The sequence below is a fragment of the Eptatretus burgeri genome, chromosome 5 (assembly GCF_056783735.1).
Source record: "Eptatretus burgeri isolate ZD-2024b chromosome 5, Ebu_testis_v1, whole genome shotgun sequence".
NCBI classification, from domain to species: domain Eukaryota; kingdom Metazoa; phylum Chordata; class Myxini; order Myxiniformes; family Myxinidae; genus Eptatretus; species Eptatretus burgeri.
The window spans coordinates 41,076,874-41,101,873 of record NC_140965.1 but is presented as its reverse complement, the minus strand read 5'-3'; the positions used below and the strand labels follow the sequence as shown (position 1 = coordinate 41,101,873).

Genomic DNA, 25,000 nt, shown 5'->3' with positions numbered 1-25,000 from the left:
AAAGAAAATAGTCAAGGAGGTGATACTACAAAGTATTAAATTGTTAATACTCGGAATCTCTCATGACACAACGAAACGATTTGAGGACGTAAATAATATGACCATAAACTGTTCAGTCAATTCCGTCTAACGTATAACTACCTTTTCGTCAATTTACTTCAGAGAGAGAGAGAGAGAGAGAGAGAGAGAGAGAGAGAGAGAGAGAGAGAGAGAGAGAGAGAGAGAGAGAGAGAGAGAGAGAGAGAGAGAGAGAGAGAGGAGAGAGAGGAGAGAGAGAGAGGAGAGAGAGAGGAGAGAGAGAGAGAGAGAGAGAGAGAGAGAGAGAGAGAGAGAGAGAGGAGAGAGAGAGAGAGAGAGGAGAGAGAGAGGGAGAGAGGGAGAGAGGGAGAGAAGGAGGAGAGACATACATACCGGGTGTAGTGGCGTGCGCCTGAAATCCGGCTACTCGGAGGCTTGGGTTGGAGGATCGCTTGAGGACGGGAGCTCTGCGCTGGGCCGCGCTATGAGAGGGTGTAGGGCATCCCGGAATCATGGCGAAACCCCATCCTTATCCCTGTGTCGTAAGAGGCGACCAGGGTTGCGTCAGGAAGGGCATCCGGCATAAACCTATGCCAAATCAGTATGCGGATCATAACGGATGATCCGCTGTGGCGACCCCTTACGGGAACAGCCGATTGACGAACAACATATATATATATATACATATATATATATATCCCCAATATATACAATATATACAATATATACATATATAATATCCCCAATATATACATATATATATAATATCCCCAATATATATATATATATATATATATATATATATATATATATATATATATATATATATATACATATACATACATGTAGATATATATATATATATATATATATACATATACATACATGTAGATATATATATATATATATATATATATATATATATATATATATATATATATATATATATATATATATACATATACATACATGTAGATATATATATATATATATATATATACATATATATATATACATACATACATGTAGATATATATCTGCTGACATTGAGGAAAGTGACGTTACTTACCGAGGTACTCTGGGGTGGTGGGGAGAAGAGAGTGCGGGTTGGGGTGGATTCATGTGACAAGCAATTAAATATAAATTTATCCCCCCTTCACCCCTTCCGCCCCAATGGATGCCAACCTATGGGGGTTGTCCATGCTCTATCCACTCGATAATGAGCAGCCAGCAAGAAAGCAGCATGTACCTTTTTTAAAGTCTTTGATAGCCCCTGGTAGGATAGCCTAAAGGTTTGCATCCTCGCCTCTGAGCTTTCTCGCCTCGTTGAAATCTCGGGACAGCTAAAAACTGCCATCCTTCTGTTTTGCAGGCAGGACGAGCCATCAAATGTGTATGTCATCTGTCGGATGGACTTTAAACTGGGCGTCCCATATGCCAGCATTATAGTTGGTGGAGATTATAGATCCCACGCTGTTCTTCGCCGAGAGTGGGCAAGCGATCGCTGGCACCCTGAACAAATTACAAATTCCTGCTGTAACCTGCAAGGGGCACTGCATCAGCGGCATAGCTGCACCCCCAGCAAATGATGCGAACTCCAGCCATGTGATGCATTGTAAAGAAAAAGAAGAACTCAGCAAGGAGGTAGAACTGACAAAAACCCCCCAAAAAAACACCGGGAAAATGCAGGAATCCCGAATCAATTTCCAACAACTTTCTAGGAATTCCCGGGAAACGATTTACTGGAAAGAAACACGAGCTTGGGCTCCATTTGTTTGAAAGCTTTGCTCATCTCAAGCTTGAGAAAATTAGGCTAGCACCATCTCTAATCTCTATCATTTGCGGTGGGTCAGCGGTGGGGCACAATATACAACATAGAAGTTAATGAGCACTAAAATATTATCCTGAACTTTGTCTTGATCGGCACTATCAATTGAGTCCTTTTTCATATAATTGGCACAAGGGCCTCAGCCGATGGTCCATGGTCACAGATGGTTGTGAACACTTATTACCTGGTGGGTAATAGGTGTCACCATTTGATTAGTTAAAACTATGAGCATAAGATAAAATTGTTTTGAAAATAGTTCCTGCCTTTGGTGCCTCAGCAGATATTTATAGCAGAAAAAAAATCTGTCGCAACATGTTTGGTATTATTTATTATAAAGGGAGAATGGGTGTACGGACACCGGAGGAAATGGTGGCCATAAAATAATACAGGAGCGAGGCTCATGGAAGAGCAAGAAAGAACTCACTGACAGTTGGACGAACATCAATTAAATGAACGAACAGGAATAAGGGGAGGAGGAGGGGAGGAAACGATGAAACAAGCAAATAAGGTTAATGGGGGTAATAAAGATCGTGCGTCAAAAATGGGGATGACAAAAGATGGTGGTTCCATCTATTTATCGAATGTCCAATATATATATATATATATATATATATATTGGACATATATATATATATATATATATATATATATATATATATATATATATATATATATATATATATATATATATATATATATATATACCTATATATATATATATACACCTATATATATATATACCTATATATATATATATACCTATATATATATATATATATATATATATATATATATATATATATATATATATATATATATATATATATATATACCTATATATATATATATATACCTATATATATATATATACCTATATATATATATATATATATATATATATATATATATATATATATACCTATATCTATATACCTATACCTATATATATATACACCTATATCTATATACCTATATACCTATATATATACACCTATATCTATATACCTATATACCTATATATACACCTATATCTATATACCTATATACCTATATATATACACCTATATCTATATACCTATATATATATATATATATATATATATATATATATATATATATATATATATATATATATATATATACATATACCTATACCTATACATATATATATATATATATATATATATATATATATATATATATATATATATTGTTGTGGTTGAGGAAATTCGCAAATCACCATTCAGGTCCCGTAGGTGAGATATGTTTGTAAGTACATGTGTAGTTAGGCCCAAACCCGTTGTTTAGAGGGAATAAATGTCATTCATTCGGGCTGCGACCCTTTAAGATAGCCGTTTTTCTGTTCTATCTTTATTTTGAGCCAACCACGTCTCAACTGCCATCACACAAGCGCCGAGCGCGGGGCGAATCGAGGGAGAGAAGAGTTTCTGTTTCGGGCTCGAGTTGGAGTAGAGAGTTTCTGTTTCGGGCTCGGGCGAGGTGTGGCAGCAGCAGTCAAGACGGGTCTGGAGGAGAGTCGGTCTGTCGGGGTTCGGAGTCTGTCGGGAGCTGCAGAGAGGAGAAGCCGGGAACGCGGTCGAGGGCGCAGTGGAGTCGCTCGTCGCGGGACCCAAGCAAGCCAGCTATCCTCTCTCCCCAGAGCCTCAACAACCCCCCCCCCTGTTTCCCCTCGTGCTGAGATAGTGCGAAAAGGGGGCCCCGTCCCACCCCATTCCAGGCAGTGCCAGCGAGACCCGCGGAGGAGCGTGGAGTCGTGGCGCCGCCGCCATTTTGCGGCTCATCACCAGACGGGTAGGCTCGACGCGGTCTCGGCCCCAGACCCGTCTGCCCCCTTGTAGTTGAGGGTGGCCCCTTTTTCTTTTGCTTTGGAGTATATGTGTTGTCGGCGCCGTCTGTAAAGTAAAACTGTGTAAGTGTTGCCGAGTGCTCGCGTAGTCGGTAGTAGATCTGCATTGTGTTTCTTTTGTTGCAATTGGTTTTGGTGCATAATTGTTGTGTTTTTGTTACATTTGCTTTTGGTGCATAATTGTTGTAATTGTATATGTGTGCTTTCCGTTTTCCGCGGAATAAATGTGAATTATGTTGAACTGTTTTTCCCGTTTCGCTTCGTCTTTTCTTTAATTGAATCTCCATCTTACTTCACGTAAAGGGTTGGTCGTGGGCTAAATACGCCCAATAACTAATCGGAACTGTCGAGGTTGACGATAACACCGCTCGGTTATCCTGATAGTACGGAACGGGTCGTTTAAAGTGGCCCGTGTCCGAAGTCGACCTGCGGCGAGGTGCGATCGCCCGGTCTACCCTCCATGTGGGTACTTAGGTAGGTCGAATTTGGCGAACAACCCTAGCCCACGCGGGGGGCCGATTGGCACGATCGTGGTGAGGCCGAAAGGCCCACCCGTGACTAGTTCCCGGCGTTAGTCCGAGAGGGTCACGACGAAATTGTCTGTCCGGTGGGCGACGTGCCGCGATTCTAGTTACGTGGCCGCTCGCACGCCGGCGGGCGCGAATTCGCAACACTGGTGTCAGGTCGTGGAACACAAACTCATCCCCCTCCTCGCGGCACTGGTGTCGGAGAGCGGGAAAACGGGCTCTCCTGTCTCCAGCTAAATTCACGGGGAATCGGTCCAGGGGTGAGAGGAGTGACCCCCGATTCCCTCCAAATTACGAGCGATTTAAATTAACCCCTTACGAGAAGTGAGATGGAGTCTCAAGGCGAGCGGGAGCCGGGGGTATTAGGTATGTGTCGTCATGTAGGATCCATGGCCCAGGTCGGTTCTTTTTATAATTATAACCCCACCACTAACTGTGGTCAGTGGGAGCGGCTTGAGCACGAACTTTGCCGGCAAACGGAGTCGCACAATGGCAGCGCGATCAAACCTCAGCGCAGCACGGAGCGGGCTGATATTAATGGCACAGCACGAGGCGTGAGCTCCCAGTCACCGGTTCAAGGCACGTGGTCACGGCATGTGCCATGGCAGGCGTGGCAGGATGACTGTGCGAGCATTGGCAGGCTTCAGGCACAATTTGGGGATGTCTTGGAAAAGGTGAAGCGTTATGAAGAATATATCGAGGAGGTGTAAAGTGGAGTGGACGAGTCACAACGGCACGCAGACGCGCTTCAGAAAAATTACGTGTACGGGGGACACAGCGATTGGACGATTTACTGGAACAAATTCGGTGGCAAAAACATGACTTGGCCAATAGAGTCGACAAATTATGTGGGAAAAAGAATTTGGTAGTGTTTTATACCCGTCAGTTGGAATATGCGAAGAGCAAACTGAACAAAAGAATAGAGGAACAGCAGATTGGTATCTCCCAGGAAAGGAAACAATGGGAGGAAGAATGGAAAACCGAGCTCAAAAAGAAACAAAAGGAGCACGACTTGGAAGTAAAACAATTAATGGAAAAATTATTGGAGGAAGCAAGGCGGTTCAAAGAACTGGAGGGGAGAGTGAGGGAAATACAGTTGGAAGAGAAAAAATGTGAACACGATGGGGAGTTGGAACAATTAAAGGAAGAGATAAGAACAGGCAATCAGGAAAGAGAAAGCCTAGAATGGAAGATAAAAAAAGGAGAGAGACAGCTGGAGGAAAGGACAGAGGAATTGCTGGAAAAGTCAGAACAGTTCAAAGAACTGCAGGGAGAATTGAGGGAGGAAGGAGAAAGGAAAACAAAGCTCGAAAAGGAAAAACGCAAGCAAGATGGGGAATTGGAACTACTGAAGCGAGAGGTAAGGGCAAGCCAGTTTAAAAGAGAAATCCTGGAAGGGGAGATAAGAATGGGAAAGGAATGGCAGAAAAAAACTAAATGAATACAGTAAAAAAAGGGACGAATTGAGGAGGGAAGCGGTGGAAAGAAGAGATGAAATGAGTGAAGAAGCACGCAAATTGAGGGAGGAATTAGAAACAAAAACTTCTGAGATACTGAAACACGAAAACAAAGAAAGAGGATTACAAGACAAACTGAGGATGTTAAAAGAGGAAAGGAAGAGAACAGAGAATGAAACGTTAAGGAACCACACTGAGCAGATTGAACAATTAGAAGCCAAAGCAAAGTCGGAGTGTGCGGAGATGAGAAAGGAATTGGAAAAGAAAGCTTCTGAGTTACACAAACACCAAAACAAAGAGAGGGAATTACAAAACGAGTTGAGGATGGTGAGAGAAGAAAGAACGACAACAGAGAATGAAATATTAAGGAACCACACTGTACAGATCGAACAGCTGGAAGCGAAGGTCAGATTAAAGAATGAGGAACAAGAAAGAGTACTGAAAGAACAAGGAATGAGACAGGAGAAGGAAATCAGCCAACTGAAGGAAACCACGAGATTGCAGAATGAGATGCAAAAAAGAGTAATGATGGAAGAACGAATCAGACAGGGGAAGGAAGTCGGCCAACTGAAAGAAATAACGAGATTGCAGAATGAGGAACAAGGAAGACAGTGGAATAGGAAATACAAAGAACAAGGAATGAGACAGGAGAAAGAAATCCGTCAATTAAAGGAAACGATGAGATTGCAGAACGAGGAACAAGAGAGACAGTGGAATAAAAAACTGAAAGAGTATGAATTTGAAACTGAACGACAAAAGGAAAAAAATAGGTTGGAATACGAGGAGAAGTTGAAGGAGCAAGGAATGAAGCAGGAAGGAGAAATCAGGAGATTGAAGGACACAAGGAGATTGGAGAGGGAAGAACGAGAGGAACAATGGAATAGAAAACAAAAAGAACATGAATCTGAGGTTGACCAATTGAAAGAAAAGCTGAGGCTGGAGTACGAGGAGATAGACAAAGAACAGCGAATGAAACACAAAATGGAAATGAACCAAATGAAGAAAACCATGAAACTGGAGAAGGAAAGAAAGGAGAGGAAACGAGGAAGAGTAATGAGACAGCAGCGAATGAAACACAAAATGGAGATGAACCAAATGAAGAAAACCATGAAAGTGGATAAGGAAAGACAGGAGAGGAAACAAGGAAGAGTAATGAGACAGCAGCGAATGAAACACAAAAAGGAGATTAACCAAATGAAGCAAACCATGAAACTGGAGAAGGGAGGACAGGAGAGGAAACAAGGAAGAGTAGTGAGAGAACAGCGAATGAAACACAGGAAGGAAATGAGCCAATTGAAAGAAACAATGAGATTGGAAAACAAAGAGCAAGAGGAACAGTGGGAGAGAAAACAACAACTATATGAGTGTGAAATTGAACAACTAAAACGGAGAGCGAGATTGGAGTCAACGGAGATTGAGGAGCTCCGGAGGGAGAACGAACAGCTAATGGGGCTCAGAGAGAAAGAACGACTCAGATGGGAAGGAAAAAGGAACCAGGAAGAGACAGAAATAAGGAACAAGGAGAGAAAATGTATAGAGACACGGGAGACAAGAGACGAGGTGAAAGTAATTGGGAGGGAGAGAAAAGAACAATTAAGACGGAAAACAAGGAGGAGGTACGCGGAGATCGTGAAAGAGCAAGGAGTGAAACAGAGGGAAGGACGGGAGCGACTTAAGGAGAAAGCAACTTTGACCTACATAAAGATAAGGGAAAGACGCCAGAAAGAAGCAGAGACTAATAGACACGAGGGGACAACACAAACTAATAAATGTACAGAGACACGGGAGATGGGAACGATAGAGGAGAGACTACACGATGAAAACGGGGTGGAAGAAACTAAAGACGAACACACACACACACGGAGGTGGTGGAGGTTAATGGGGGTGAGCTGGCGGACTGGGTAGAGACCCAGTGCGAGCAGCGGGATAGCCTCCTCCAGGAACGAGGGGAGGGAGTATGCCCCCTTGAAGCGAGTCACGACCAGGTGGGTTCGGTCGTGCTTTGCGAGGTTGAGGGGACGGGTGCTGTGGATAGGTGCACGGAGAGCTTGGGGGGTATAGAGGCCCCGGAGACCCTTGTGGGGACACGAATCCCCAGCGTGGTTGTCCCGGTGTGTATGGTGCAAGATGTGAGCGCGTCCCCGTGTGTGGAAGCGACCCCGTGTGTGGGTGGTGTGGTGGCAAGTGTGCCGAAGGGCGTGCTCCCCAGCACGCCGTGTGTGGATGAGACACCGCGGGCGAGTGCCCCCGCGTGTGTGAGTGGTATGGTTTGTGTGAGGGAAATGGCACGAGTGAGTGAGCGGCCGAGTGTGAGAGAGACAGCGTGTGCAAGGTCGCTGTATGTGAGGGAGATGACGGTGGGCATGCGTGAGCATGCAGCCGCGTCTCCCGGGGTGAATGGAATGGAGTGGTGTGTGAGTGTCGTGACACGCAGGTGTGCGTGTGTCGAATGGCGACAACGACGGCGACATGTGAGGGACAAAAGCCGAGTAGCGGCTGTAGATGTTTTGCACACCGTGCCGGGTTCACCCAACAGCGAGCGCGAGGTCCGTGCTGTGCAACGCACGAGGCCCCCACGTGCTCGCTTGCGAGAGTGAAGTCCCGGTCCGGAAACGCCAGCGGTGTATTTGCCGATCCCGCGGATGGACAAAGTTTAGGCAGGTAAACGGATTTGGACCGGACGACGGGTTCTCCACGCGGGCGTGTGTGTTAAGCTCCAACAGGCAAGGCACATGTGTTCGCGTGGGGAACCCCTCAAGACGTGGGGCTTGTGTTTTTTTTTTATGCGCACGGTGACGTCATGGCTGCACGTGGGGTTGGAATCCGGCAGGAGGGGTATCCCTGTCGGATGGTACCGTCCAAGGAGGGACGAGGTACACGTGCAGCTGCATGACATCACGGGCAGGTGCAAAGTGCGCGAGCTGTGAGTTGCCGCGCTGGTGCTGCGCATGTGAAAAAAAAAAGGAAAACAGCAAGCCTCGCTTTCGGGTGAACAGGATTCCCTGGGCAAGGGGTGGATGATCCCCTTGGCCCTGGGCACAGGATGAAACCAGTTAGGGGGAAGGGTTAGCTTAGCTAGACCAGCTCCATGGGGCAGGGGTAAGTCCTCATGGGGCCCGTGGAATGGATTAGTTAGAGGGATTGTAGTCAGATTTAGGTTGGGAAAGTTATTATAGAGGTTTATGGACAGTGACAGACTTGTCAATGTGTAGAGGGGACGTAGTTTAGCTACGTAGTGTTAAATGGAACATGCTATCGTTTAAGGGACGACGTGAGAGCACGAGGTAGTTAGAAGGATGGCAGAGTTCAGTGGTGTGTGTGTTGAAGAGTTGGTGAGAAGTGGAAACGTGTACTTGGTGAGTGGGGGAGGCCAGCGGGTCTGTGTGAGTGGAGCGAATGGGGAATGCATGGTGCGATGAGTGATTGGGGGGAGGAGTGACTCCCGCCCAAGGGACCCCGGGGTCAGTGTAGAGTTAGTTAGGGGGTCAGTCAAATTTACAAAATGGAGGTCGTTTTGTTGTTGGTGGGAAAGTAGGCTCGATACCCATTTGGAGGGGTGCAGGAGCCCTGTTGACGGGCTGGGAGTGTGGCTGCGAAAGGTGAGTATCGCTGAGTGGGTACCCCGGGCACCAGGCAAGTCGGCCGTAGTAGGCCAAGGGTCCATGGGGGGCCGGGATAGCATAGTGGGCACGGGTGTGCCCGCTTGGTGCGGAGGCCCGGGGCGCCATTAGCCGCGTGGGCAGTGTTGTGGGCAAGGGTGACCCTCGGAAAGGGGCCCGGGAAGCCAGCCTGCCACGTGTGCGTTTCAGGGGAGGTGCCATGGGGGGCACTCCCTGGTGTTAGGGAGCTGGTAGGCTCGGAGGCAGTGTAGTGCCCGGGGGTGCCATAGCTGGAGATCGGCAGAGGGTCGTGCCTGCCAAAGGGAGCCACGCGTCCCAGCCATGAGACCGTGTGAGGGCACGGGAAGAAAATTGGGGGGCGAGGCCCGAAATGTGTGAGGACACCAACACAGGCGACGGGAATCTGGGTTGTTAGAACCAATAGTTTAAGCGAGGGGCGCTTGTTGAAAGCCCCGGGGTAGTTTAACAGTAAAATGGTTAGGGTAGATTAGGAAGTGTACCCCTCCGCACCATCCATCCCCTCGCTCTCGTTGTGGGCCGCTGGACCCACTTTGTGTTATAGATCGCTGAAGTCTGGGGAGGCCATCCTGAGGTTTGAATTGGGCCTCGACACAGGACGCTAGCTCTCCCTTGTTCCCCTCCGGGAAGGGAACGTAGGGGTTGGGAGTAGGCTCGTAGACGATAGGTTAGCCGAACAAGGACCATAAAGGGGGTTAGGGGACGATTTACAGAGGGGAAGTAAAAATAAAAACAACTAAAAAATAAGTTGGGGCTAAATTGGTTTTTGACAAATTAAGGGGGTGGGTATGGACAGTGACAGGCAAAGGCGATAGGTTGGGAGGGAGACCGTAGGGCAGGTCCGAGCCCGCCTTCCGAGTGGCCAGCACCACCGCACTCCCTCCACCAACCTCCACTGCAAGACAAGGCCGGCCCACTTCATCGGCAGCTGTTGTTTTGCTGCAAAGCCTGTGCCGGCCAGTTCGTCTGCCGGCTGTGTTTGCCTGCAATGTCCTTGTTCTGCAGGCTGTGGTTGCCTGCTCACCTTTGCCATGCCATGCCCACTGCCCCTGTTCACCAGGCCCGTTCAATTTTGCTTCCCCCCCCCCCCGTTCATTTCCATGTGCGCCAGGATCAAAGCAACAGTTTGCAAGCTGCAAGAACTGCCCTGTTGGCAGCTACAACGCGGGCCTGCAGTGGCGGCCCGTGCACCGTGTTTGTGTCCATCCATCCATCCGTTGTGTTCATTGCGTGTGCCACTTGAGCTGGCATGGCGACTGCATTTGTGCAGCCCATGCACCGTTGTGGTTCACTGCGTTCAGTTAAAAAGGGAAGGCCTTGGACTGCCAGTGAGCAGCCGGCCACGTTCCCTGTCACCTGCATTGTTTGAGCCAGAGACTGCATGCGAGCAGCCTGGCTCCCTGCTAACTGCTTTCTTTTTGCAGAGTTCATTGATCCTGGGCCATGGTTTAGTGTAAAATTTGTAAGTTAAGATGTACTGTACATATGAGTGCGCCCCGGCATGTCTGTCCTAGCGCCGGCAATTTTACTTAAGTCGTCCATGTGAGTGGGTTTGTTTAGTTAGTTACTCAGCCGTCAGGTTATTTATTTTGGGGACATGAATACCATGAATGTCGCAATCAGGGATCCGTAGGTAAAACGTACTAGGGGATAGTGAGACGTACTGAGGATAAAACGTACTGAGATAGTGCGAAAAGGGGGCCCGTTCCCACCCCATTCCAGGCAGTGCCAGCGAGGCCCGTGGAGGAGCGCGGAGTCGGGGCGCCGCCGCCATTTTGCGGCTCATCACCAGACGGTTAGGCTCGACGCGGTCTCGGCCCCAGACCCGTCTGCCCCCTTGAAGTTGAGGGTGGCCCCTTTTTCTTTTGCTTTGGAGTATATGTGTTGTCGGCGCCGTCTGTAAAGTAAAACTGTGTAAGTTTTGCCGTGTGCTCGGTTTTATATATATCTATGCTCGATTTGGCATAGGTTTTATGCCGGATGCCCTTCCCGACGCAACCCTGGTCGCCTCTTATGACACAGGGAAAAGGATTGGGTTTCGCCATGATTCCGGGCTGCCCTACACCCTCTCATAGCGCGGCCCAGTGCAGAGCTCCCGTCCTCAAGCGATCCTCCAACCCAAGCCTCCGAGTAGCCGGATTACAGGCGCACGCCACTACGCCCAGTGTCATATGTATATGTATATGTATATGTATATACATACATACATACATATATATATATATAAATATATATATACATATACATATAAATATATAAACATATATATATATATATATATATATATATATATATATATATATACATATATACATATATATATATACATATATATATATATATATATATATATATTGTTGTGGTTACCAGATTCGCAAACCACCATTCAGGTCCCTTAGGTGAGGTATCTCGGTAAGTGCATGTGTAGTTAGGCCCAAACCCGTTGTCTAGTGGGAATACATGTCATTTATACGTGCTGCGACTCTTCAGGATAGCCGTTTTTCTTTTACTATCTTTATTTTGGACCAATCGCCACCATCACAACCACAACATCAACCACCAACCACAACGCCGCTTCACCACAACCGCCATGACCTTTACCGTCACAACTCGCCACCATCGCATCACCGTCATCTCGCGCCACTCATGGGCACCGATGCTGGACTCGTGTAGGGCGCACGTTGAACAGCGTGTACAAAATCACGGATTTTCTGCTTCAAAAACGGATCCAAAACGACACACGCCCACTTTTTGCCGTCCAATCGGTGAGCGAGGGGCGAATTGGCCGTACCCCCAGGGCGATCGATATATGCAAATTTGTGGATCAAAAGCCTTCACGCCCACTTTTTGTCGGGCCAATGGGGAGCGAGTTGAAAGGTCAAAGGGAGGGGGTCAAAGGCGAAGTTACGGGGGGATAAAAGGACGGTGTTCGTCAGTAAAAGGGGAGTAAGAAGTCGGAACGAGGAAGAAGGGAGGAGTAAGAAGTCGGAACGAGGAAGAAGGGAGTCGTAAAGGTCGGAACGAGGCGAAGGAGAGTCGGAACGGAGGGGACGAGCTGTGGAGAGGCGGCGAGGGCGGACGAGGGGGTGCTCGCGTCGTGCAGGGAGCTGCACCCCTGGGAGGCCGACAGCGCGACCTGGCCGAGGTGGAGACGCTCGTTGCGCACATAATAAAGATCCTCTATACCCCGAGCATCAGCAACCCCTCCTGTTTCCCCCCGCGCTGAGATAGTGCGACCAAGGGGGCCCCGTTCCCACCCCCCTGCCAGGCACTGTCCACGAGGCCCGCGGGTTGCGGGGCCATCGCCGCTCCGCGTCTCATCACCAGACGGGTAGGCCCGACCTGGTCTCGGCCCCAGGCCTACCTCATTCTTGAGGGTATTTCTTTTCCTTGGTTTTGGGTATGTGTTGTCGGCGCCGTCTGTGAAGTAGAAGTGTATAAGTGTTGCCGTGTGCTCGGTAGTCGGAATTAGCTCTGCACTGTGTCTTCACTTTTATGTTTGCTTTTTATGTAAATGGAATTGTGTTTTCTTTTTTTTGTGTGCATTTGGTGGAATTGTATTTGTGTGCTTCCCGTGTGCCGAGAATAAACGTGCTTTATTGTTGAACTGTTCTCCCGCTTCGCTTCGTCTTTTCCCCATTGAACCCCCATCTTGCTTCACGTAAAGGGTTGGTAGTGGGCTGAATACGCCCGAAAATTAATCGAACCGTCGAGGTCGACGATAACACCGCTCGGTTATTCTGATAGTACGGAACGGGTCGCTTAAGTGGCCCGTGTCCGAAGTCGACCTGCGGCGAGGTGCGATCGCCCGGTCTACCCTCCGCGTGGGTACTTAGGTAGTTCGAATTTGGCGAGCAACCCTATCCCACGCGGGGGCTGATTGGCTCGATCGCGGTGTGACCGAAAGGTCCACCCGTGACTGGTTCCCGGCGTTAGTCCGAGAGGGTCACGACTGGATTGTCCGTCCGGTGGGCGACGTGCCGCGATTCGAGTTACGTGGCCGTTCGCACGCCGGCGGGCGCGAAGACCGCAACACTGGTGTCAGGAGTGGGATACAAATTCATCGCCCTCCTCGCGGCACTGGTATTGGAGAGCGGGACAACAGGCTCTCCTGTCTCCAGCGAAATTCACGGGAATCGGTCCAGGGGTGAGAGAAGCGACCCCCGATTCCCTCCAAATTACGAGCGAGCAAATTAACCCTTCACGAGAAGCAAGATGGCGTCTCAAGGCGAGCGGGAGCCGGGGGTATTAGAAATGGATGTAGAATGTGTAGGATCCATGGTCCAGGATGGAATCCCCGAGCAGGAAATGTTGATTGTGCAGGAACACGGACTCGCCCAACTAAACCCAGAGCCCGAAATGGGTGCGGCAGCGGCCGCAGTGTATGACACCTCCCCCCCCCTCTCCACCAAAACCCTTGCTGAAACGGCTCAGCTGAGTGCATCCGACATGGCCCAGCTATTCGCCATGCTGGCGGCAATGACAAATGAAATAAAAAACGAAATGAAAGGCATGAACGAAAAGATGGATGCGAATACACAAAAAATGGATGAAAAGATGGATACAAATACAAATGAAGTGAAAACGACGATGGATGCGAATACACAGAACATGAAGGAAGAAATGAAAGAACTACGGGGTGAGACGCAGAACATGGGCCGATGCCTGCAGGCGGGCATGAAGGCCGTGACCAGGGAGCTGGGAATGGCGACTCCACGTGTGGGAGCAAACGAGCTGGGTGGGGGTGCAACGGCTGACAGGCCCGCGGTGGAGGCGGGTGAAAAAATAATTCGTGGAGCGTGTTGGGCGAGGGTCGTGACGATGACCGAAAGGGAAAAATTAAATGGGGAGACCAAAACGTGTGAGACGAGACACGAGGTGACGACAACGGAAATAATAGTTGAGACAAGGGAGGTAAAGGGTGAAGAGTTGGCAGAGACACGGGAGATGGGAACGATAGAGGGAAGACTACACGATGAAGACGGGGTAAGTGACGCGCACGCACACACGGAGGTAGTGGAGGATAATGGGGTTGAGCTCGCGGAGCGTGCAGGGACCCGGTGCGAGCACCTGGATGGCCCCCTTCAGGAACGAGGGGAGGGAGTATGCCCCCTTGAGGCGAGTCACGACCAGGTGAGTTCGGTCGTGCTTTGCGAGGTTGAGGGGACAGGTGCTGTGGACGGGTGCACGGAGAGCTTGGGGGGTATAGAGGCCCCGGAGACCCTTGTGGGGACACAAATCCCCAGTGTGGTTGTCCCTGTGTGTGTGGTGCAAGGTGTGAGTGCGTCCCCGTGTGCGGAAGCGACCCCGTGTGTGAGTGGTGTGGTGGCGATGGTGCCGGAGTGTGTGCTTCCCAGCACGCCGTGTGTGGATGAGGCACCGTGTGTGAGTGTCGCCGTGTGTGTGAATGAGGCACCGCGGGTGAGTGCCCTCGCGTGTGTGGGTGAGGCACCGCGGGTGAGTGCCCCCGCGCGAGTGAATGGAGCACCACGTGTGAGTAGTATGGTTTGTGTGAGTAGTGAGGCACGCGTGAGTGAACGGCCGTGTGCAAGGTCGCTGTGTGCCAGGGAGACCGTGTGTGTGAGAGAGCGGTATGTGAGGGAGATGTCGGTTGGCATGCGGGAGCACGCAGCCGCGTCTCCCCGTGTGAATGTGATGGTGTGGACTGTGTGCGTCGTAACACGCAGGTGTGCGTGGGTGGAATGGAGACGACGACGGCGACAGAGGAGAGAAAGCCGAGTAGCGGCTGTAGTTGTTTCGAGGACCGTGCCGGGTTCGCCCAGCAGTGAGCACGCGGTTCGTGCTGTGCAACGCACGAGACCGCCACGTGCTCGCTTGCGAGAGTGAAGTCCCGGTCCGGAAACGCACGCGGTGGATTTGCCGATCCCGCGGACGGACAAAGTTTAGGCAGGTAAACGGATTTGGACCGGACGGGTTCTCCACGCGATCGTGCGTGTTAAGCTCCAACGGGCAAAGCACATGTGTTCGTGTGGGGAACCCCTCGAGACGTGTGGCTTGTGTTTTTTTATATGCGCACGGTGACGTCATGGCTGCACGTGGGGTTGGAATCCGGCAGGAGGGGTATCTCTGCCGGATGGTCCCGTCCAAGGAGGGACGAGGAACACGTGCAGCTGCATGACGTCACGGGCAGGTGCAAAGTGCGCGAGCTCTGAGTTGCCGCGCAGGTGCTGGGCATGAAAAAAAAAAAAGGGAAAAGCAAGCCTCACTTTCGGGTGTACAGGATTCCTGGGCAAGGGGTGAAAGACCCCCTTAGCCTGGGCACAGGATGGAAACTAGTTAGGGGGAAGGGTTAGCTTAGCTAGACCGACTTCATGGGGCAGGGGTAAGTCCTCATGGAGTCCGTGGAATGGATTAGTTAGAGGGATTGTAGCCAGCTTTAGGTGGGGAAATAAAATGAATTTTTGAGTTAGGAGACAGAGACAGACTTGTGAATGTGTAGAGGGGACGTAGCTTAGCTACGTAGTGTTAAATGGAACGTGCTGTAGTTTAAGGGACGACGTGGGAGCACGAGCTAGTTAGGGGGTGCAGTTAGAAGGATGGCAGAGTTCGGTGGTGTGTGTGATGAAGAGTTGTTGGTGAGTTATGAGGTGGAGGCATGTGCTTTGTGAGTGAGTGAGGCCAGCGGGTCTGTGTTTATGGAGTGAATGGGGAATGCATGGTGCGATGAGTGATTGGGGGGAGGAGTGACTCCCGCCCAAGGGACCCGGGGTCAGTGTAGATTGAGTTAGCTGGGTTAGTCAAATTGAAAAATGGAGGTCGTTTTGTTGTTGGTGGGAAAGTAGGCTCGAGACCCATTTGGAGGGGTGCAGGAGCCCTGTTGACGGGCTTGGGAGCGTGGCTGCGAAAGGTGAGTATCGCTGAGTGGGTACCCCGGGCACCAGGCTAGTCGGCCGCGGTAGGCCAAGGGCCCATGGGGGGCCGGGATAGAGTAGTGGGCACGTGTGCGCCTGCTTGGTGCGGGGGCCCGGGGCGCCATTAGCCGCGTGGGCAGTGCAGTGGGCACGGGTGACCCTCGGAAAGGGGCCCGGGAGGCCGGCCTGCCACGTGTGCGTTTCAGGGGAGGTGCCATGGGGGCACTCCCCGGTGTTAGGGAGCTGGTAGGCTCGGAGGCAGTGTAGTGCCCGGGGGTGCCATAGCGGGAGATTCGGCAGAGGGTCGTGCCTGCCAAAGGGAGCCACGTGTCCCAGCCAGGAGACCGTGTGAGGGCACGGAGAGAAAATTGGGGGGCGAGGCCCGAAATTGTAAGGACACCAACACAGGCGACGGGAATCTGGGTTTATAGAACCAATAGTTTAAGCGAGAGGCGCTTGTTGAAAGCCCCGGGGTAGTTTAACTGTTAAATGGTTAGGGTAGATTAGGAGATGTACCCCTCCGCACCATCCATCCCCTCGCTGTCGTTGTGGGCCGCTGGACCCACTTGGTGTTAAGATCGCCGAACTCTGGGGAGGCCATTCTGAGGCTTCGTTGGGCCTCGACACAGGACGCTAGCTCTCCCTTATTCCCCTCCGGGAAGGGAACGTAGGGGTTGGGAGTAGGCTAGGTGACAGGATAGGTTAGCCGAACAAGGACGATAAAGGGGGTTAGAGGACGATTTATAGTGGGGGAGTAAACATAAAAACAACAGAAAAAAATTAAGTTGGGGCTAAATTGGGGTTTGACAAATTAAGGGAGTGGGTATGTACAGTGACAGGCAAAGGCGATAGGTTGGGAGGGAGACAGGTATGTAGGTCCGAGCCCGCCTTCCAAGTGGCCAGCACCACCGCACTCCCTCCACCAACCTCCACTGAACGGCAAAGGCTGGCCAACTTCATCGGCTGGCCGTGTTTTGCTTCAGGGCGGAGGCCGGCCAAGTTCATCGGCAGCTGTGTGCTGCAAGGCCTGTGCCGGCCAGTTCATCTGCCGGCTGTGTTTGCCTGCAGCGGCCTTCTTCTGCGGGCTGTGTTTGCCTGCCACCTTTGCCATGCCATGCCCACTGCCCACGTTCACCAGCCCCGTTCAATTTTTGCTTTGCCCCCCCCCCCCTGTTCATTTCCATGTGCGCCAGGATCTGAAAGCAACAGTTTGCAAGCTGCAAGAACTGCCCTGTTGGCAGCTACAACACGGGCCTGCAGTGGCGGCCCGTGCACCGTGTTTGTGTTCATGCATCCATTCGTTGTGCTCATTGCGTGTGCCACTTGAGCTGGCACGGAGACTGCGTTGTGCAGCCCATGCACCGTTGTGGTTCACTGCGTTCAGTTCGAAAGGGAAGGCCTTGGACTGCGTGTGAGCAGCCAGCCACGTTCCCTGTCACCTGCATTGTTTGAGCCAGAGACTGCATGCGGGCAGCCTGGCTCCCTGCTAACTGCTTTCTTTTTGCAGAGTCAATGATCCTGGGCCATGGTTTAGTGTAAAATTTGTAAGTTAAGGTAAGATGTACTGTGAATATGAGTGCGCCCCCGGCATGTTTGTCTTAGCGCCGGCAATTTTATTTAAGTCGTCCGTGTGAGTGAGTTTGTTTAGATAGTTACGCAGCCCTTAGGTTATTTATTTTGGGGACACGAATACCATGAATGTCGCACTCAGGGATCCGTAGGTAAAGTGTACTAGGGGAAAACTACACATGATGGCACACGAAAATTTGACGACTCGGGACGAGTCTGTAAAAAGGGAAGGGGGTAGTGTTGTGGTTACCAGATTCGCAAACCACCATTCAGGTCCCTTAGGTGAGGTATCTCGGTAAGTGCATGTGTAGTTAGGCCCAAACCCGTTGTCTAGTGGGAATACATGTCATTTATACGTGCTGCGACTCTTCAGGATAGCCGTTTTTCTTTTACTATCTTTATTTTGGACCAATCGCCACCATCACAACCACAACATCAACCACCAACCACAACGCCGCTTCACCACAACCGCCATGACCTTTACCGTCACAACTCGCCACCATCGCATCACCGTCATCTCGCGCCACTCATGGGCACCGATGCTGGACTCGTGTAGGGCGCACGTTGAACAGCGTGTACAAAATCACGGATTTTCTGCTTCAAAAACGGATCCAAAACGACACACGCCCACTTTTTGCCGTCCAATCGGTGAGCGAGGGGCGAATTGGCCCCGCCCCCAGGGCGATCGATATATGCAAATTTGTGGATCAAAAAGCCTTCACGCCCACTTTTTCTCGGGCCAATGGGGAGCGAGTTGAAAGGTCAAAGGGAGGGGGTCAAAGGCGAAGTTACGGGGGGATAAAAGGACGGTGTTCGTCAGTAAAAGGGTAGTAAGAAGTCGGAACGAGGAAGAAGGGAGGAGTAAGAAGTCGGAACGAGGAAGAAGGGAGTCGTAAAGGTCGGAACGAGGCGAAGGAGAGTCGGAACGGAGGGGACGAGCTGTGGAGAGGCGGCGAGGGCGGACGAGGGGGTGCTCGCGTCGTGCAGGGAGCTGCACCCCTGGGAGGCCGGCAGCGCGACCTGGCCGAGGTGGAGACGCTCGTTGCGCACATAATAAAGATCCTCTATACCCCGAGCATCAGCAACCCCCTCCTGTTTCCCCCCGCGCTGAGATAGTGCGACCAAGGGGGCCCCGTTCCCACCCCCCTGCCAGGCACTGTCCACGAGGCCCGCGGGTTGCGGGGCCATCGCCGCTCCGCGTCTCATCACCAGACGGGTAGGCCCGACCTGGTCTCGGCCCCAGGCCTACCTCATTCTTGAGGGTATTTCTTTTCCTTGGTTTTGGGTATGTGTTGTCGGCGCCGTCTGTGAAGTAGAAGTGTATAAGTGTTGCCGTGTGCTCGGTAGTCGGAATTAGCTCTGCACTGTGTCTTCACTTTTATGTTTGCTTTTTATGTAAATGGAATTGTGTTTTCTTTTTTTTGTGTGCATTTGGTGGAATTGTATTTGTGTGCTTCCCGTGTGCCGAGAATAAACGTGCTTTATTGTTGAACTGTTCTCCCGCTTCGCTTCGTCTTTTCCCCATTGAACCCCCATCTTGCTTCACGTAAAGGGTTGGTAGTGGGCTGAATACGCCCGAAAATTAATCGAACCGTCGAGGTCGACGATAACACCGCTCGGTTATTCTGATAGTACGAAAAGGGTCGCATAAGGGGCCCGTGTCCGAAGTCGACCTGCGGCGGGGTGCGATCGCCCGGTCTACCCTCCTCGTGGGTACTTAGGTATTTCGAATTTGGCGAGCAACCCTATCCCACGCGGTGGCTGATTGGCTCGATCGCGGTGTGACCGAAAGGTCCACCCGTGACTGGTTCCCGGCGTTAGTCCGAGAGGGTCACGACTGGATTGTCCGTCCGGTGGGCGACGTGCCGCGATTCGAGTTACGTGGCCGTTCGCACGCCGGCGGGCGCGAAGACCGCAACAATATATATATATATATATATATATATATATATATATATATATATATATATATATATATATATATATATATATATATATAAGCCTGGTGTTGGCGCAGTGGTTAGGGCAGCGGCTTGGGATCCAAAAGGTCCTGAGTTCAAACCCTGTTGGGCCACTGAATTAATACACCAGGGGGTTGACTCAGCCTGTCATCCTTCCGAGGTCGGCGAAATGAGTACCAGTATACTGGGCCGGTGTATACCCCGGTTAAAATAGGTGTACCATATCCCTGTGTCGTAAGAGGCGACTAGGGTTGCGTCAGGAAGGGCATCCAGCGTAAAACATGTGCGAAATCAATATGCGGATCTTACGGATGATCCGCTGTGGGGACCCCTCACGGGAGCAGCCGAAAGAAGAAGAAGAAGAAGAAGATATATACATACATACATATATATATATATATATATATATATATATATATATATATATACTTAGCCTGGTGTTGGCGTAGTGGTTCGGGTTGCAGCTTGGGATCCAAAAGATCCTGAGTTCAAGCCCCGTTGGCCGCTTGAATTAATACACACCAGGAGGTTGACTCGGCCTGTCATCCTTCCGAGGTCGGCGAAGTGAGTACCAGTTGTACTGGGCCCGGTGTATGCCCCGGTTAGAATAGGTGTACCATATCCCTGTGTCGTAAGAGGCAACCAGGGTTGCGTCAGGAAGGGCATCCTGTGTAAAACCTGTGCCAAATCACTATGCGGATCATACGGAGGATCCGCTCTGGCGACCCCTCACGGGAGCAACCAGAAGAAGAAGAAGAAGATATATATATATATATATATATATATATATATATATATATATATATATATATATATCTATCTTTAAAAACCTTCAAAAATCTTCTTCTCCAAAACGGGTGAACAGATTGAGGAGAAACTTTGCAGGTATGACTGCCTTCCCATGAGGAACAAAAAGTTCCCTAACTATGATGTCGCAGGTCACATGGTTTGGCAGCCATATTGGATTTACCCTAAAACCTATAAAAGTTATCTCCAGAATGGCTGGACAGATTGAGGGGAAACTTCACACATATGTTCCCCAAGCCTTGGGGAAACCAGGGTGTTCAAGAATATGTCACATCGTTAGGCAGCCATATTGGATTGAAGGAAAATATTTAATAAAATTCGCTCTCTCGAACCACTGCATCAATCAACATAAAAGTTCAAAATTATGATTATTGAGTAGTGATATGGGAATATATATGTTAAATTTCAATCTGATCGGACGCATGGTCTGGAAGCCAGAATTTTTTTATTTTTTTAAATCTATGTTCTTTTTTTAAAAAAAAATTAATGGCTCACTTAGCTGCACCTGGATGGGTTTGAGGGTGGAGGAGTAGCAGTTGAAACCCGAGTTCTATCCAGGTTTCTATTGATGACTTCCTACTTGCTTTTTGCTTGTTTGGGTTCCTTCTGATGACTCCAATGCAGGACCTATTATATTTGGTCTTCCATTTGATTTGAGTTTGATTTTTTTAATTACAAATTTGCCACCAGAAGAGTTGGCTCACACCAAGTCGTTCTCAAGACTGTGCGGGGTAAGTGTTCTGTGAATAACACCGAGTTAACTCCTGTATGTAATTGAACTGCATTCTGTTGATGCTGCTCTGAAAGTATTTGAAGAAAATGGCATAGCTTACTGCATAGTTGCGACAGATGGAATCATCACTGTTCAGTGAAAATATTTCCAGTAATAATTCAGTATTTTGAATGGAAAAACGGCGGTTTGCAGTGAAAATTAATCGAGCTCCGGAACACACCTAAAGTGACTGCCGATAAGATTGCTCAATACGTAAAGGAAACCCTTGAAAATTGTGTCCTCTTTCTTTTGGAGTGTCACTCTCCAGAGTCCTCTTTTTTCGGAGTGTCACTCTCCACAGAGTCCTCTTTTTTCGGAGTGTCACTCTCCACGGAGTCCTCTTTTTTTCGGAGTGTCACTCTCCGGAGAGTCCTCTTTTTTCGGAGTGTCACTCTCCACAGAGTCCTCTTTTTTTCGGAGTGTCACTCTCCACAGAGTCCTCTTTTTTTTTCGGAACGCCACTCTCCGGAGAGTCTTCTTTTTTCGGAGTGTCACTCTCCACAGAGTCCTCTTTTTTTCATAATGTCACTCTTCGGAGAGTCCTCTGTTTTTTCGGAGTGTCACTCTCCACAGAGACCTCTTTTTTTTTGGAATGTCACTCTCCGGAGAGTCCTCTTTTTCGGAATGTCACTCTCCGGAGTCCTTTTTCGGAATGTCACTCTCCGGAGAGTCGTCTTTTTTCGGAGTGTCACTCTCCGGAGAGTCGTCTTTTTTTCGGAGTGTCACTCTCCACAGAGTCCTCTTTTTTTCGGAGTGTCACTCTCCACAGAGTCCTTTTTTTTTGGAATGTTACTCTCCGGAGAGTCCTCTTTTTTCGGAGTGTCACTCTCCACAGAGACCTCTTTTTTTCGGAATGTCACTCTCCGGAGAGTCCTCTTTTTCGGAATGTCACTCTCCGGAGAGTCCTCTTTTTCGGAATGTCACTCTCCGGAGAGTCCTCTTTTTTCGGAGTGTCACTCTCCGGAGAGTCCTCTTTTTTTCGGAGTGTCACTCTCCGGAGAGTCCTCTTTTTTTCGGAGTGTCACTCTCCGGAGAGTCCTCTGTTTTTTCGGAGTGTCACTCTCCGGAGAGTCCTCTGTTTTTTGAGAGTGTCACTCTCCGGACAGAAAGTCCTCTTTTACAGGGAGTGTTCCTCTCCAGAGTGTCCTTGTTTTTTTTTTTGAAAGTTCAAGTATAGTAAATATGGCACATTACTAAGCCGAATTTTCGGTAAGTTCAGCCAGTCTCACTGTAATTCCCTTAATATAATTTATGCATCATAACCTGAAGTCGTTTGTGCTCTGGACGCAAGCAAATGTTCATTACCGTGTTCTACAGTTTCACTTGCTGTGCAGTACAGTACTCACATTCGCTCGACACACTCGTTAAAACATTCCCTCATATTTACTTTTGGTTAGTTAAGTTTGGGTTAGTTATGCACCGAAATAGCGAATTATTATGCATAAATTATATAAAGGGAATTGAAATAAGAATCACTGAACTTACCCGAAGTAAGGGTTAGACGGGACGAAATGACCTAAGGCGTGACGTAATGTGAGAGTTTAAACCAATGAGAGCTGTTGTTGTCGAGGCCACATCCACAAACTGGTACAATTAAATTAGAATTTAATTTAGCAATATCACCGATATTAATGGTCATCAAATAAAAACCAAGTAGCCGATGTTCAACAGGAGGTCCAATTTGGTCTGTGTGTCAAGTTTGGTGGCAGTTGGCTCAGTCGTTTGGGTGTGATTGGTGTTTCACACATACAGCCAGACCAATAAACACACACACACACACACACACACACACACACACACACACACACACACACACACACACACACACACACACACACACACACACACACACACACACACACACACACACACACACACACACACACACACACACACAATGGATTTTATTTATAAGAAGACTAGAACAGCACTCATTAGAGTTGCATGCCTTCGAGGCTGAACAGTTTACGTTTTGTATCGAACTGATAGGCCAGATCCGGATTCAGATTCTCACCAAAATGGAATCAATTCATTCTTATCATACACCCAACCTGCTCACCGAATTTCGGCCGATTGGTCCACAACTTTTAGAGATAGCGTGTTATACTGCACTGAATATCGTTTTTTAACCCTATCACTCAATTTTTATTTTTTTGTATACACCGTCGAGGCTCGTATAAGAGCGAGCACACAGAACGTACAACAAGGGGAGCAGGAGACAAGAGGGGCATGAGAGGGAAGGAAAAAAGTGTGGAACAGAGACCTGAGGAGATCCGTGGAAGGGAGAGGGATGGGGTGGGGTTCACAGGGTAAACAAGATGGAAACGATGGGGACTTTCAGGTTCTTACACTACAGGGACTTTCAGGAAGGAAAGCAGGAAATTTGAAGGAGGTGGGTTTGGGATGGATGAACAGGGGTAGAAAAGATTGTGGTTTTGGATGGGGGAAGATAAGAGATGGTGGTGAACAGCTGTTTTGAAGGCCTGGAGGGAAGAGTGGGATTGAAGTTCCAAAGATGGGGAAAAAGAGGAATGAAAGAGTGAAAGTGAGCAGTGATTCTTGATTTTGGTAGTATTACCAGAAGGGGTTGCTGGCGGATGTTGAGTGCCCTGCAAAAATATGGGGGGCACATATCGCATATAGAGTGGGGGGGTGAGGCTGGAGAGGAGACGACATAAGACAGAAAGACCACTGACCTGCCTGTGGTGAGAGTGAGAGACCCAAAGACTCAGCCTCATCGCGGGAGATAGCAATAATCCTAAATGCCTTGGTTTCCAAAGCATAAAGACAAGAAAGGTGAGAGGCGGGAGCACCAGTCCAAAGGAGAGAGCAGTACTCCATCAGGCTGTGGACGAAAGCATTATATGTGGTCAGGAGCTCAGGTGTGTCAAGGAAGGACTTTGGAGGATGCCCAGTTGGCAACTGGCTTTGAAGGCCAGCTTGGAAATGTGGCTTTCCCAGGGAAGATCATAGCAGATAGTGAGACCCAGAAGCTTGAATCAAATGAATTCTTCAAGAGACTTGTTGCAAAAGTAGTTTGGGGGGGGGGGGGGCTCCAGATGGTCCTTTCGGAGAGACACAGTGAGAGTGTGAGATTTATCAGGGTTGAAAGACATGTTCCACATGTTGGATGAGCTTGTCATTTCTTCCAAATCTGCAGAGAGTGAAGAGGCTGCTGCTTGCCAGCCTGAGGGATGACAGATGGTACGGCAGAGGGTGGAGTCATCAGCAAAGAGATAAGGAGGATTTTCCAGAAAGTCAGAGAGATCATTGATGAAAACCAGAAAAAGAACAGGGCCCAGGAACACTGCCTTGAGGAACTCTAGCCTGGACAGGAAGAGGGGTTGAGAGAACTCCATTAAGGGCCACACGTTGGCTGTGACAGGAGAGCAAATCTGCAAGCTATGAGTAGAGATGTCCTTGGATACCATAGGAAGAGAGCTTGGTGAGCAGGGCAGGGCGCAATACCGTATCGAAAGCACGCGATATGTAGAGAGAGTTGGCTCTGATTTCATGTCTGGCATTGAGTACCTCCATCCATTGTTGGGATAGCAGAAGCAGCATATCCAGGATAGAGTGGCCTGGTCTGAATCCAAATTGATGATCGGAAATCAAGCCATTGGACGAGAGGAAGGAATTTATGTCTGATCACTCTATGGTGAAGAAGCACTTAAAAAAAGTATC

The 25,000-nt window shown here is 49.1% G+C and overlaps 1 protein-coding gene and 1 pseudogene across 5 annotated transcripts in view; both read right to left on the bottom strand.

Annotated features, from left to right (window-relative positions):
* LOC147026302 (netrin-G1-like) overlaps nt 1-25,000 on the bottom strand; it is a 241,804-nt gene that overhangs the window by 62,513 nt on the left and 154,291 nt on the right. The window lies entirely within an intron of this gene.
* On the bottom strand, nt 11,361-11,501 carry LOC147026303 (signal recognition particle RNA; annotated as a pseudogene).